This window comes from Pezoporus occidentalis, unplaced genomic scaffold, assembly GCF_034315485.1.
Source record: "Pezoporus occidentalis ecotype Australia unplaced genomic scaffold, CSIRO_AGI_Poc_V1 ctg19, whole genome shotgun sequence".
Classification (NCBI taxonomy): domain Eukaryota; kingdom Metazoa; phylum Chordata; class Aves; order Psittaciformes; family Psittacidae; genus Pezoporus; species Pezoporus occidentalis.
The window spans coordinates 9304369-9317399 of record NW_026913748.1 but is presented as its reverse complement, the minus strand read 5'-3'; the positions used below and the strand labels follow the sequence as shown (position 1 = coordinate 9317399).

At 43.3% G+C, this 13031-nt stretch overlaps 1 protein-coding gene across 5 annotated transcripts in view; it reads left to right on the top strand.

The window, feature by feature from the left end:
• Positions 1–1989: 1989 nt before the first annotated feature.
• EPS8 (EGFR pathway substrate 8, signaling adaptor) overlaps positions 1990–13031 on the top strand; it is a 136309-nt gene continuing 125267 nt past the window's right edge. For 2 of the 5 annotated variants that reach the window (XM_062616728.1, XM_062616731.1), the window contains exon 1: positions 2255–2577. The gene's annotated coding sequence lies outside the window, so the exon portion shown is untranslated. Of the gene's footprint in view, positions 2578–2978; positions 3100–13031 lie in introns of those variants that run through there. The other 3 variants (XM_062616736.1, XM_062616735.1, XM_062616730.1) reach the window with 3 other exon arrangements.

The window sequence follows — 13031 nt, the reverse complement described above, 5'->3', positions numbered from 1 at the left end:
AAAAAATCTGCACTGTGGAACAGGCCCAGACAAGTTGCTAATGCTCCATCCCTGGCAGTGTGTAAGGCCAGATTGGATGGGGCTTTGAGCAACTTGGTCTGGTGGAAGGTGTCCCTGCCTATGGCAGGGGGGTTGGAACTAGATGATCTTTAAGGTCCTTTCTAAACAAAACCCTTCTATGATTTATGATTCTTCATATCTTCTGACCTGCATTGTTTTCTAGATAGGACCATGTTTAGCTTTTATGCAAAATGTTTTCTGTAATATTACCTAAGCAGCAAATAAATGCTTTCTGTATTTGGGTGGTTTTTTTTCTTTATCACAACATAAAGAACAGAGGAGCACAGACCGATTGCCAGTCTCCTTTGTTTCTGTCATTTGCTGTGGATTCCTCTAGATTAACCTCACATTTTTACAATCCTAAATCAGGAACAATTCTGCTGTTTCGCACTGTAGCTGCACATGGCTTAAAATCACGAGAAGAATCAGGCTTGCTTTGTATGGTTTTGTCCTGAAAACTCTATAGATACAGTAGTGTCTGTTTTTAGCGAGAGTGGAAATTCCACTGTCAGGCAGTTAATCTTAAATCCCGAAGCCTACTGCAGCCAATACTGTACAAATTTACCACTAGATATCTAATTTCAATACAGCTCAGACACTGGCAATCCCCATGAATCCAAGGGTTTGTTGCCCACACCGTGCCTTCTGTGGCATGTACACCTGCAAAGGAGATTGCAACTGGCTGGGGCCGTGGTGTTTGGCTGAATTCCATGCAGGAAGGGGGGGGGGGGGGGGGGCAGCAAAAAGACTCTGCTGGGTCTGCCAGACAGTTGTGTAAGTTGTTCATTGTGTGTAAGTCATTCTGCAGGTTCCCAGCATGGAAAGGATCTTTAGGCTATTATACGACAGAAGCAAATTCTTCGGTGTATTTAGTTTTTTCCCCCAAAACATGTCTTCTTCATCCCCTCAATTACAATGTTCTGCTTTCCAATTTGCAGCAACATTAGTTTTATAATCATATAATTCTGTAAATGTCCATCCCTACTGTACACATCCTGAAGAAAAGTAGTTAAAGCACAGAAATAGAATGTATGCTTCCCCAAATCTTTATGCCATTTATTCTTCTGGTTTCCCTTTTTTCATCCTCATGTCCCACTTTCTTTGCATGTTCTTCTTGATTTTCTCTGTCCCTTCAAAATATTTTCTTCCCAAGTAAAAGCAAATAAAAATATTAGCCCACAGTGGTCTTCTGCATTTGTTTTTTGTCCTTTGTTAAAAGGAATTGGAACAGGGGCTGCTCTTGGGCTTCTCTCCAGGAAAGAAGGGGAAGAAAGGCACTGTTTGTCCCTGCCAAGGACTGAAGCAGTCACCGACCTTTTCTTTAACAGCATCTCTCGTATTCCTTTCCACCTCTCATGGGGTAAGTGCTTTTTTGTATAAATTACTATTATTATTATTAATTACCTAGGGAGTGTGTCACAGCACACGGTGACTGGCACGAATAGTCTGGAAATGTCAGTTTAATGTCAGTGTTCCTGAAAGGGTTCATTCACATGAATGACCTAGGAGACCTCCCGATAATCTGATCCTTGAAGGTTTGAAGGCTTCTTGGAAATAAAATTCCTGTTTACAAGAAAAATTATTGTTATCTGCACATTTCATTGCTTGTTTAGGTACATAAAAGTGGACTCAATGCTCTCCTTCCACCGCGCTTTCACAAGACTTTTTTGTCCTTTCCTGTTATGTGCAGAAAAAGTAGCAGGGACAGAACCACTAGAGGATGCAGTGTGACAAGGGGCATTCACAGCTCACAGCCAGGAAGGGCAAGTTGGCTGAACTGCTTTTTCTTTTCTCTAGGGGTGGCTTTTTTTCTCTTGAGGCAAGGTTAAGGTGAACTTCTAAACAATTGTGGAGAGAGGCCCCACCTCCCCCAGTCTGATCTGCAAGCTCAGGTTACTCTCGCCTGTTTGGTTGACGGAAGCCTGCAGTGAGCTTTATGCCTGCTTGCTGCCCACTGCCTACTACGGCTCTGAACCTTCCTGGCAGCCAGGCAAAGAACAGTTTGCAGAGCTCCGACCTTATTATTGGGAAGATTTGCTGGGAAACACCAGGTCAAGGATGGACTAGCACCACTTGAGAAGGGATTCAGCAACCGAACCGCGGCAAACAGCAGCTGAGCAGTACCTTCTTTCATAAAAAGTGCTTAGGAAAATCCATGTTCTTCCTGGAGAAGCCGTCAGGGGCACGACTCTGGCAGTGATGGCTCTGACTTCACCTGCCTCTGTAAATGAGTCACGGAGTGTTATAAAAAGCAAGGACCTGCCAAGTCTCATTTCTTGGAACTGAGTGGAAATTTCAGCAAGCAGCTGCTCTTTCATTAGTTTATGCTTTTCCTCTGCGGGTTTCTTGAAGAAGGCCTGGAATCACATAAACTTTCAAGCACAAAGGACCTGTTGCTATGTTTGGATAACTGTGGCTCAGTCCTGGAAGTCTCTGTGTGTTTGGTCTAAATCTGATTTTGATCTTCACGAGGAATTTTGGTGAAACCTGGAAGGAGAGTCGGGGCAAAATTAAGAGGTAGGTCTTTCAGGATTGGCAATTCAATCCAATAAACGGAACCCCAAAAATCAGATTAACTTTACTATGTATTACCTGAAAGGGGTTCTTTTCATCTTGCTGATGGTGTTGAAAGATTGATGTTCTCTAGTTTTTCTCTCAAGTCACCAAAGACAAAAACTTACTGGAAAGTGAAATCAGTGAAAACTGATTCTAGGAGAACAGCCTGGTTTTAGGAGTGGAAGTGGCTCATTATAGAAATCACGACTGTGACAACAGCATAGCGTGAAGACTTTGGCTACCTGTAAGCATACCAATTGTAATCTGTGCATGGGACTGTTCCCCCTTGCCAAGTGAAAGCCACGTGTAAATTGTCAGGGTCAGGAGGAATGTGGTGCCAGATGGAAACAACATAAACAGCTGGGAGATTTCATCTGGGATTTAGAGTAAGGACGGGGGACTTTTGTTCTGATAGCCCACTTGTTCCAAAGGTGCCTTAGATACACCTACTTCTTCGGGGAAGGATTTTGCTGTGGAGTCTTGGTAGGTTTTGTGTGTGGCTTTTTTAATTCTTATTTTTGGTGAACGCTTGCGATCACTTTAAACATCCCCCGTATTTCAGCCCGGCCCCGGGGTGCTGCTCTCCGCACCTCCGTGAGCGCCGGGTAACCGCAGCAGGGAGCGGACCGGCGGCTCCGCACCCCGGCAGCGCGCAGAGCCCGCATGAATGGGTCGGCTCCGCGGGACCCCCCGCTGCCTCGCCGCGGGACCGCCCCGGCCGCGGGCTGGGGCTGGGGCTGGGGCTGTGGCTGTGTCGGCGGGGCCGTGGCCATGGCCGGGGCGGGGCGGAGGGCCGGCAGAGGGAGCTCGGCTCCGCTCCGTTTCGCTCCGCCGCTGCTCCCGGTGACCGGCGCCCTGCCCGCGCCGCTCCGGCACTTTGTTGGCCGGCGGCAGCTGGGATCCCCGGCCGCACCGAACGGACCCCGCCGCCGCCGCCGCCGCCCCCCCCCACCCGGCGCGGGAGGAGGACGCCCGGAAGGGAAGGTAAGGGGCTGGCGGGGCGGGATTTCCCCTGATCGCCGAGACCCCCTTTTTGTTCCGCGACCCCCAAAGCCGCCCGGCTTCGTAACATGGCGAATCGCGGGGCATTAACCCCAGGTCCCCCTGGGGCGGGCGCTACCGCCGCTCTCCGCTCGGGCAGGGGCCGCTGGGAAACTCCCTCCCGGCACCCCGCGCTGAGCAGGGCTGTGCCGCGGCGGCTGGGGACGGTGTGTAGCGCTGCTGCCCTGCCCTGCCCTGCCCCGCCGCCGTGGCTCGGTGCACACGTAGCTCTCGGTGTGTATGTATAGGTGTACGTGTGCTTTCCTCCTCCCTCGCGGTAACGCGAGCCGCCGCCACACCTGCTCGCACCTTGCCCGCCGGGATCCCGCCGGTACTCGGGAATGGCAGAGTCCGTACCTGTGCCCTCCTGCCTCACCTTCTGCCAGGTGACTTGGCTTTCTGTCTTTATTGTGGTGTTTTTCCCCCGATGGTTAAGCTCGCTTTTGCAAAGGCGGGATGTATTGCTGGCAGCTGGCGCAGGGCAGCTTTCAGGAGGGATTATCCTGTTGCCTGCCCGTGTTTCTTTGGTGCTGTGCCCTCCCGGCTTCCTCCTTATCTTCTCTATCTGCTAACTTTCTCTGGCTTTCTTACTCTTCCTGCTCCCCTCGTTACCATGACATGCGTGCCTTTATGCATCCACCACTGCATGATGGATGACCTGGGCACACGGTGGGAAACAGATTTGTGGCATTTTGCAGTATGAGCTAAGGTGCTCCTGCCCCCTCGTAACCTCAGTAGGTCTGTGCTGTATCTATGAAACCCTTCTTTTAAAGCCTAATTTAAAGCCAGCTAGTAATAGGCAGTTGAAGAAGGGTGGAACAAATGTTTCTTAACGAAAACTGGCATTCATCCCTGGCAGTGTTCAAGGCCAGGTTGCACAGAGCCTTGGGCAACCTGGTCTAGTGGGAGGTGTCCCTGCCTGTTGCAGGGGGATTGGAGCTAGATGATCTTAAGGTCCTTTCCAACCCTAACTATTCTGTGATTCTATGATGTTGTTTGGGAAACAACCCTCCCGCTCAAAAGCTGTGCTTTGCTTTGGCTCATGGGTCTTGTACCCCTCGGAACTGTGGACATGCAGCAGTAGGACCTTTGGTGGAGTCTGCTTTGTTTAATTAAAGTGAATTACTGAAGATAAAAGTGCTACTGCTCTGTGGTGTTTCTGCTGAAATATTGACTAAAGGGTGAATTTTATGTGTCTTTGCAGTGTAGATCATATTTTAATTGTTCTCTCCATCATCAAAAATGTGGTCCTCCTCCCTTCCTATTAACCATCTTTCTTCTTGTTTGTGATTGTGCAATGTCTGTATGTCAGCTATAAAAGTTGCTTACAGGGGGGAACATAAAAATGACCATTTTTGTTGTTAGCAACTGGAATTACTGAATCAGCATTGTGTGACCAGTGTCCTTTCCATGGAATGCCCATGGAAATGCTGCAGGGCTTGCCCTCTGAGAAGTGGTTCTCTTCAAGGCCAGGCTTGAAATATGTTGGTTGTTTCCTCTTGGTGAGCAGTGGGGACTGCAAAGAGGTCACAGGGTTTCCAAGGTGTAAGGCAGACACAGCATATCTCATCTTGATTCACAGTTCACAGGGAGTGTAGCATTATCAGCATACGGGTATCGTCAGGTAACAAGATACTGTGCTCAAGGCTCCACAGAAGCGGGTTGGGGCTGCTGCTTGCTTTTACTGGGGGAGGCTGTGGAAATATAAGTGGCTTTGGACTTTAATTGTCCAACTGGCTTCTATTGTCACATACTCATAATAGCAGCAGTATTGAGTTATGCCTTCTCGCAGCTCAGAATGCATGCTTCTGATTGCGTGTAATTCTGCAAATAGCCAATGCATCCCATTAGATTTAACTGGGAGGAGGTAGCACCCTACAGGCAACAAAACCCAATAGTGATTATGTGCTGGGTTACATATAGCTATAATAGAGAGGGCAAGATTGATCTAAAGATACTTAGTTCTGCTGTGTAATTCACAGACGGAAAAAAAAAATGCAGAAGTTTTGCACTTGGTGACAGCTAAATTTGTGAAATATGATTGATTTTCTTCCTGTCCACAGTCTAGCTGTAAATAGCAAATCAGTCACATTAACTGCTGCACTTTTTTTCCCTGTGAGTGAAAGCTTATTAAAATCTAAACATCTGAAGTTGAGTAATTGGTGCCCTTAGTGTCAAATATATAAGAACTTTTATTCTCAGCTACTGCAGTGAGGTAACAGAAGACTTCAAGTCCACACAATGGAGACTGCATTCATAAAAGTGCTTGCTAACTTTGATTTTAGTTTCTAGCACTTGTTGCTCTTATATTCCTAATTACAATTCCTGCATTGCTCTGTCTTCTGGAACGATGAATGAGTGGTAAAAGGTATGGAATTTTCTTGAAGATACAGCTTTGCCAGACAGAAAAATGGAGCCCTTGGGTCTATGACCCCTCCAGACTCTTCTCTCTCTGCTGTGGGGCTGGTGGCAGAAGGAAAATGCATTTAACACCTTCGAGCTGTGTTGCTCGTGGTACAGTGTGCGTGGCCCGATCCTCACATCTCCATTCAAAGAGAACTGGAAAGGTGCATTTGCCACGCATTTTATTTTCTGCATGTGGATATGGCTGTTTCTCACATTTCCTTTGAAATGAGGATTTGTTCTTGCTTTCTCACTTAACAGCATCTGGTTGTGACCCCTTTGTCCATAGGATTTACAAGTTTTCGTCATTCTAGTCCTGAGCTGGGTTCCCAAGGAGGTTAGCCAACAGCTCATGATTAGATGGGTTTTAACTGATCTTGAACCCTCAGTATTTGCTTTGTGGTACAGAGAGTAATATGATGCCTGAAATGCCCTTTTTCCTCATAGTAGGGCTGTATTTACACAATACCTGCTAAAACTGTAAGTCACCAAAAATGCCATCTGTAACTAAATTAGTAGTACAGTTATATATTGAATTTTTACAAAGGAATTAGAGGCTAATTTCTTGTTTTCAGCGGTAGTTCTCTAGTTTTTCCAGTGTTAAACACTTTACATTTCCCAAAACTAGAATTCTTGCTTTCAGGGAGGGCTGTAACCACTGCCATTTTATCTCAGCTCCACCAATTTATTCATCCAACACGCTGAATTTCTCATGGTTTCATGCAGATCTTGATTTAACCCTGATACCATGAAATTTCTTTTTCCCACCCCAGATCTCAAGTTAGATGATGGCTGTCATCCGAATTCTAGAGTTTGCTGGCAACTTTGCCTGTTAATGCAGTCCTGAATGACTGCTGGAGTTCTCCCCCTTTGTGCCCATAGATGAACTTAGGTATAAAGTCATTTAAAGTTTCAGCTAAATCAGTGGGACTGTTTGGTGTGTGTGTATTGGAAAGCATTTGCAGAACTGTTTACAAAACATAGCTCTTCTGACACTGAAATAGAAAGGTGAGACAAGGTGTCTTTTATGTTTGATACACAAAGATCCTACGTAATGCTGCTTTGTTGCCTGATGAGGTTAGTCACAGCCACCTTGGAAAGGCCACGATGATGTGGGAAGAAACAGCCTTCAGATCTGTTTTGTGGGGAGGGATTTTGTTTGGTTGTTTTTTGTTTGTTTTGTTTTTAATTGCTTGTCATGGACACTGGGCGGATAAAAAATGAATCAGTTACGAATGGAAAGGTTAGCATTAGCTTTTGAGTACGTGGTTTCATTTTAAGCAGTGACTGTAGCCCACAACCACTAACACATGCCTTTGATTTCATTCTGTAATGACAGATTCAGTGATTTTTTTAAAATGTTAGCCAACATAGGGCCTTGAATTCTACTGGTGAATGCTTCCAGTACTTTCTTCCCTTCCCTTTCTATGCCAGTGTCTCTGTAATAAAAGTTACTCATGCTGTGAATCTGTGAAGGATTAAGATCTAAAGTGGAAATAGCAGATTACAAGTTACTTTATTTATTACCTTTGTCTTTTCCTGAATAGATTTCAGCAACCGTACACATTCTGGATAGGCAGAGCAGATGTCTCTACCTTCAAAGGTGCAGGGTTAGTGTTTTCCATGGAATTCCTAAATCTCTGCTTAAGTTACCCATTTTCCTGGGGTTTTCTGTGGTTTTCTCATGCATAATGTCATCCTCAGTACTGATGGTGAGACTGGGGATTCTACTTGCATTTGTTCTTCAAGCTTCACTCTGGTTGGCATTTTGACCATGGAATTTGCTATATCCTCCATAAAACTACAGAGGAAAATATGCCGAACAAACCTGTATAAAACTGTAGGTTGTGAAATGGTGAACCTCTTATCCTGTGATGCTGTGAAACCTTTGAGTATTTCAACAGACTGTTTAGTAAAACCTCACCATTTTAAGAATGGTGTCTGTGGAATGAGAGTAGATGCTATGGATGTTCAGTAATGTGCAGTATGTTTTGTGCAGACAACCTGTTATTTATTTACTTATTTAAAAAAAATGCATTGGTTTTACATGAGATGGAGGAATTCTCTTTTAATAATCCAAAATGTTACCACTTACGGATTTGCTGGATTGTATAGATTACCACTGAAGGTAAGGGAACATCTGACTTCTTTGAAACCTTCCATGAGTGTAGAGGAGCTGTATTCAGCTGACTTAATTGTGAAGTTTCCATAACTGCTTCCTGGGGCAGGAGGCTGGAATGTGTTGTAACTGCTGGATGCTTCAGCCTTAGTCTACTGTAAGAGTATCACTGTGAGCATTAACATATGTAGCTTGGGAGTGTTTGTAGCTGGAAAATAAATGGAAGAATCATGGGATTTGTAGGTATTACTTTGATTTCTGCTGCTGCATGCAAAAGTGTTTTTAAAGATTCAACCAAGTAGAAAAGCAGGCACAAGGCTTGCTGCTTCTCCCATGAATTCTTCATTCTCCTCCCCATTGCCTTCTAGAAATTGGCTCAAATGAAAGGAGAAGCTGAAAGTAAGATAGAAACAGTACCTTTTTGCTGTTCATTAGTATAGGTCCAAACCCACTAGGAAAGGGAAATGATACCTGAACATACCCTTCAAATCAGCTGCATGAAACTTGATCTAAAACCCATGAGAAATACATGGGATTACAGAAGTCCATTTGCTCTTCAGTACCTACAGATGCCTGGTAAGACACAAGATTATCCTAATTTTATCAATGTTTTAAATTAAGGTGGAATTTGACATTGCTGTGATTTGTTCACTTAATGCTGGTAGTGATTTGCCTTTCACCTGGAACATGAACTTTTGGTTAATGAGCACTTCCTTTCATTCTGGGGTGGTTGGGAGGGCTTAATGTTAATTCAGCCCTCTGAATACTCCTTTCATGAAGACTGAGGATTCTGCTCATCATTCTGATGTACTCTTTCTTCTTCCGATGTCACCGCTCTTTCGCTTGCTTCCACAGTGTGTCTGAGGGGTTGTCTTCTCTATTTCCCACGTCAAAGATCTCTTTGTTTCCAGTGTAAAATATAATTTGGAGTAATTAGCCTTGAGAAAGCTTTCTTTTTCTAATACATAAGGGGTTTAACACTTGGTGTTTCAGGAAGTTAGGTGTCTGGTTGGTGCAGGGGTTCATTAAGAGTTCAGTGCCTGTGAGAATCCCAGTGTATCGTAAAAACATTTTCAATGTTCAGCATTATTACTCAGAGCATGTGAATGTGAGACCTTTGTACAAAGAGTGAGACATTCATCTTGCGTGTCGAGTTCTTCACTGTAACTGAATGCGTATGACAATAATATAGCAAAGACTATGCAATGAAATTGAGGTACATCATGAGCTTGTGATATCAAGTTGTAATAAAATTCAGCTTGAGGATCTTCTGTGCAATTTTAAAATTGGCATGGAAATGTCAGACATTTATAGACGTGCCTTTAAAGTAGTTTTCAGTTTTGCACAACATGTCTTAAAAAGCCAGTGAGTGCATTATACTGCCTTCAGTTGGAGATACAGATACACATTTCATCTTCAGAATTGCATGGTAGGCTATGTATATAAATACACATTTTTCTTCTTTTTACTTCAATGTCATCTCAGGCTTTCATTTCCTGAAGTGGAATTACTTACTCTCTACTCCACTATTATAGCATTACTTACTGCTTTGCAGTTCTTCCCATGCTCTCGCAACCTTAGTGTAATGTTTCTTTTCTTCTGTTTCCTTCTCTTCCTGTATTTAAGGATAAAGAATTGTCCAGGGGTGAGGGCAGAGAGCTGGGTGGTGGGACAGTGGAGGGTGGAGTCTGTTCCTATTTTAGCTGCAAACTTTGTTATGGCTAATAAATCCGGTGATTAGCCTCTTAGTGCTATCTCATGTACAGAGGGCAGGACAGAGTAAGGAATCTGGACGTTGTACCTTAGTGTCCATCAGGTAAGTCACCCCTGTGTGACGAATGTCCTACCACTGCCAAGAAACAAATGCAGCTTCTTCCTTGCAGCCACTGGTTTCCTTCTCATGGCTGCTTCTATGCTAAAGTGCTGCTGTGTTTTGAGCCTTACCTTCAGCTTTGGTCTCAGTACTTCTCCCTGCTCAGCCTGGCCCCTGGGTGAGTTCTCAATGTTTTTCTTCCTTTTCCACTTGCCCGAGCCATGTTTCTCTACAGTCCTCCATATTCTAATCCATCCCATTCTTGAGTCTTGATATAATTTTAGTCTCAAGGGGTTTTGTTTCTGTTTATTTATCCTCTAAGTTTTTTTCTACCCTTTTTGTTCTGCTTCACTCTTTGGTTGCACATAGTGCCCTATGTCCAGGTTCGCAGAATGCATTTCATGCCACTTCTTGCAATAAAGCTCTTTCTTGCTCACAAACCAACTCTTTTTCCCATTTTGTGTAGTTAGTCTTTATTCCAGCATCTTCTGAAATGCATTTCAGACCCATTGATCTCAGTGGGACATATCACATGTGAATTTACATGGGTAGTCAAGTCTTTGTGGGATAGGGTTTTAAAAGTAATGCATTCTCTAAAGGTTTAACACCATGTATTTTGTCTTGGCAGTAATTTTAAGCTTCCTTCAAGCAGTTTTAGAGCTCAAGACCTGAATAGGAGGTGTTAAGAGTGTGTGTAGGCATTTGTTTTCTCTGTGTGACTGAGGTGTCTGATACACACACAAAAGTCTGTTCAGTCAATGTCTTACTGAATATGAATGCGAGATACTCTCAAAAGTGCCTCCAGTACATGGTGGCATTTGTTCTTTTCTGCTTAGAATTTACAGGTTTTCTCACTTTTGTATTCAAGCTGAATGTTGACATGCAAGAAAAGTGAGCATTCATATGTTTCTTAAATAGTGACAGAGCAGAATATAGCCCTGGAGGACAAGCAAGTTGCTCTGGAGGCTCAGTCTTGATGGTGACTGAAGTCACTGTTCTGTGCTGCTTATCAACAGTTTGACCTTCTTCAGAGGGGCTTGGACTTCCAGGTTGGGGCTTTGGCAGATGAGGTGGTCCCACTGGCATGTGCAGCCCAGTGTTTCGTGCTCCCCAGCAGCAATGAGTTTAGAGCAGTTAGCAGCAGTGAATGACTTCCTCCTGGGGAAGGAGTGTGCTGACTTTTTTGGAGGGGGTGGATGCGCACAGCATGAGACTATGCCATTGGATTCCTTGAGTATTTTAAGCTGTACTTTTATAACCCTGAAAGTTCTTATTGTCCAAAGAGATCTCCATTTCCTTTTAAAAAGTCATCTCAAGATCTTGTTTTTGGAGCCAGCTGTTTTGTCTCTTTGCCTTGGTTTTCCTGTTTATAAACAAAAAATATCTGGCTCTCAGGAGTTCTGTGAGTCTTAATTAACAAATGTTTATACAGCCTTTTGAAGATAGAAAGCACCGTGTAAATGCTAAGTACTGTAACTGTTACTTCTAGCTTCTCTGTTGTAATTGCAGTAATAAAAAGTTTCAGTGATGGTGGTTGTATTGTTGTTATTCTAGATACAGTTTTCATGAGCACGGGAGACACTGAGGGTGGTGGTAAAAGTCAAGGTACAGCGTGCGGGAGAGCTGAGCTGAGCTGAGAGAGGCTGTGCTTCCAGCTGCGAAATATTTGTGAAGAACTCGATAAACAAAACAAACAGAAAGAAGTCCATAACTGTGAAAGAATAAAACCTCTTCTGCAGTATGTCAGCTTCTCCAAGTCACAGGGCTAACAGGGGAGTAGTCTTTGCTGCTTGGTGGTTCACCTGATTAGGTGTGAGCTGGCAGCAGTTGCATTCATGACATTGGTATGTAAAACAAGGCATCTTCTGGAGATGATTGATAATTGGGAGTATAGAAGAAGAGACGTGGTATAAATCACAATTAGCTTTTAGGATTATTTTTTTTTTTTAGGATTTTTTTTTTTTTTTAGTAAAACGTTCATGACTTAATGCTGAGCTATTTTTATTAATGTTCTTGCGCTTATCTCGCGTAACCAGCTTGTTAAAAGAGGATATGAACACTTTTTAAGCCTCTGACTTACAAATTGTGAGAAATGGAAAAGAAGATTGATTCCAGCAGGCTTGAAGGTAGATTCATTTCTCTTCTACTTAGCAAAATGAAAGAGGGGGAAATTAAACTAAAGACTCAGTGGGCCAGTCAGTTTTAACTAGGTAGAAAATCATTGGATTCAGCTTTAATGTACCATTTCATTGTAGAGCTTTCATCTAAAAGAAAATAAATGCAGGAGAATTCTATTTTGGTAAATTGATGATAATATCTCCAAGTAATTTCTGCCTAAAATAATAAGGGTATGAAAAATAAAAGAGAAAGTAATAACAAAGGAATACTGAGGGGGAACAATTACTTTCCTAACACCTCCTGAGGATCTGAGGGGGTTACTCAGTTGCATTCTAAGAAGAATATTGTGCTGCTGGAATGTTGGAGAGGATTGATGATAGCAATACTGCTTTGAAGAAAACTCTCTGTTCTTCTTACTGTAAACATTTGAGATAGGATAGGAGGAACACCACACCTTCTGTGAGTTCTTTCAGCGTTCTCAATTGCTCGTTAGGAGATCCTACTTTGAATATTGTTGTTAGACATTTCTGGTGATTTTTAGGGGGTTCTAGTTTACTACGTTAGGCTGTCAAACTGCCTACAACAAGTTATCTGTTTCTAATCATATCTTAATATCTCGGATAATGCTTATTTAAATTGCTAGAGATGCTTACTAATAGCTTCTGGATCAGTTCTAATTATGAAGACATGATAAATTAACACGTTAGAGAGGTCCCATGACTCTGGACTATGTGCAGCATGACTTTGTAGTGGCTGCACTGCAAGGACTTCTAAACCAGAAATAATGCAAAGAAGGAAACTGATTCAGTCCTTTAAGATTATGTATAAGCAAATTTTCGGACAACTGAGCATAGAAAAAAGCACTAGCCTTTTATTTACTTATTTAATTTTAGGGAAATCCTATTTTAAAAACAATTATAA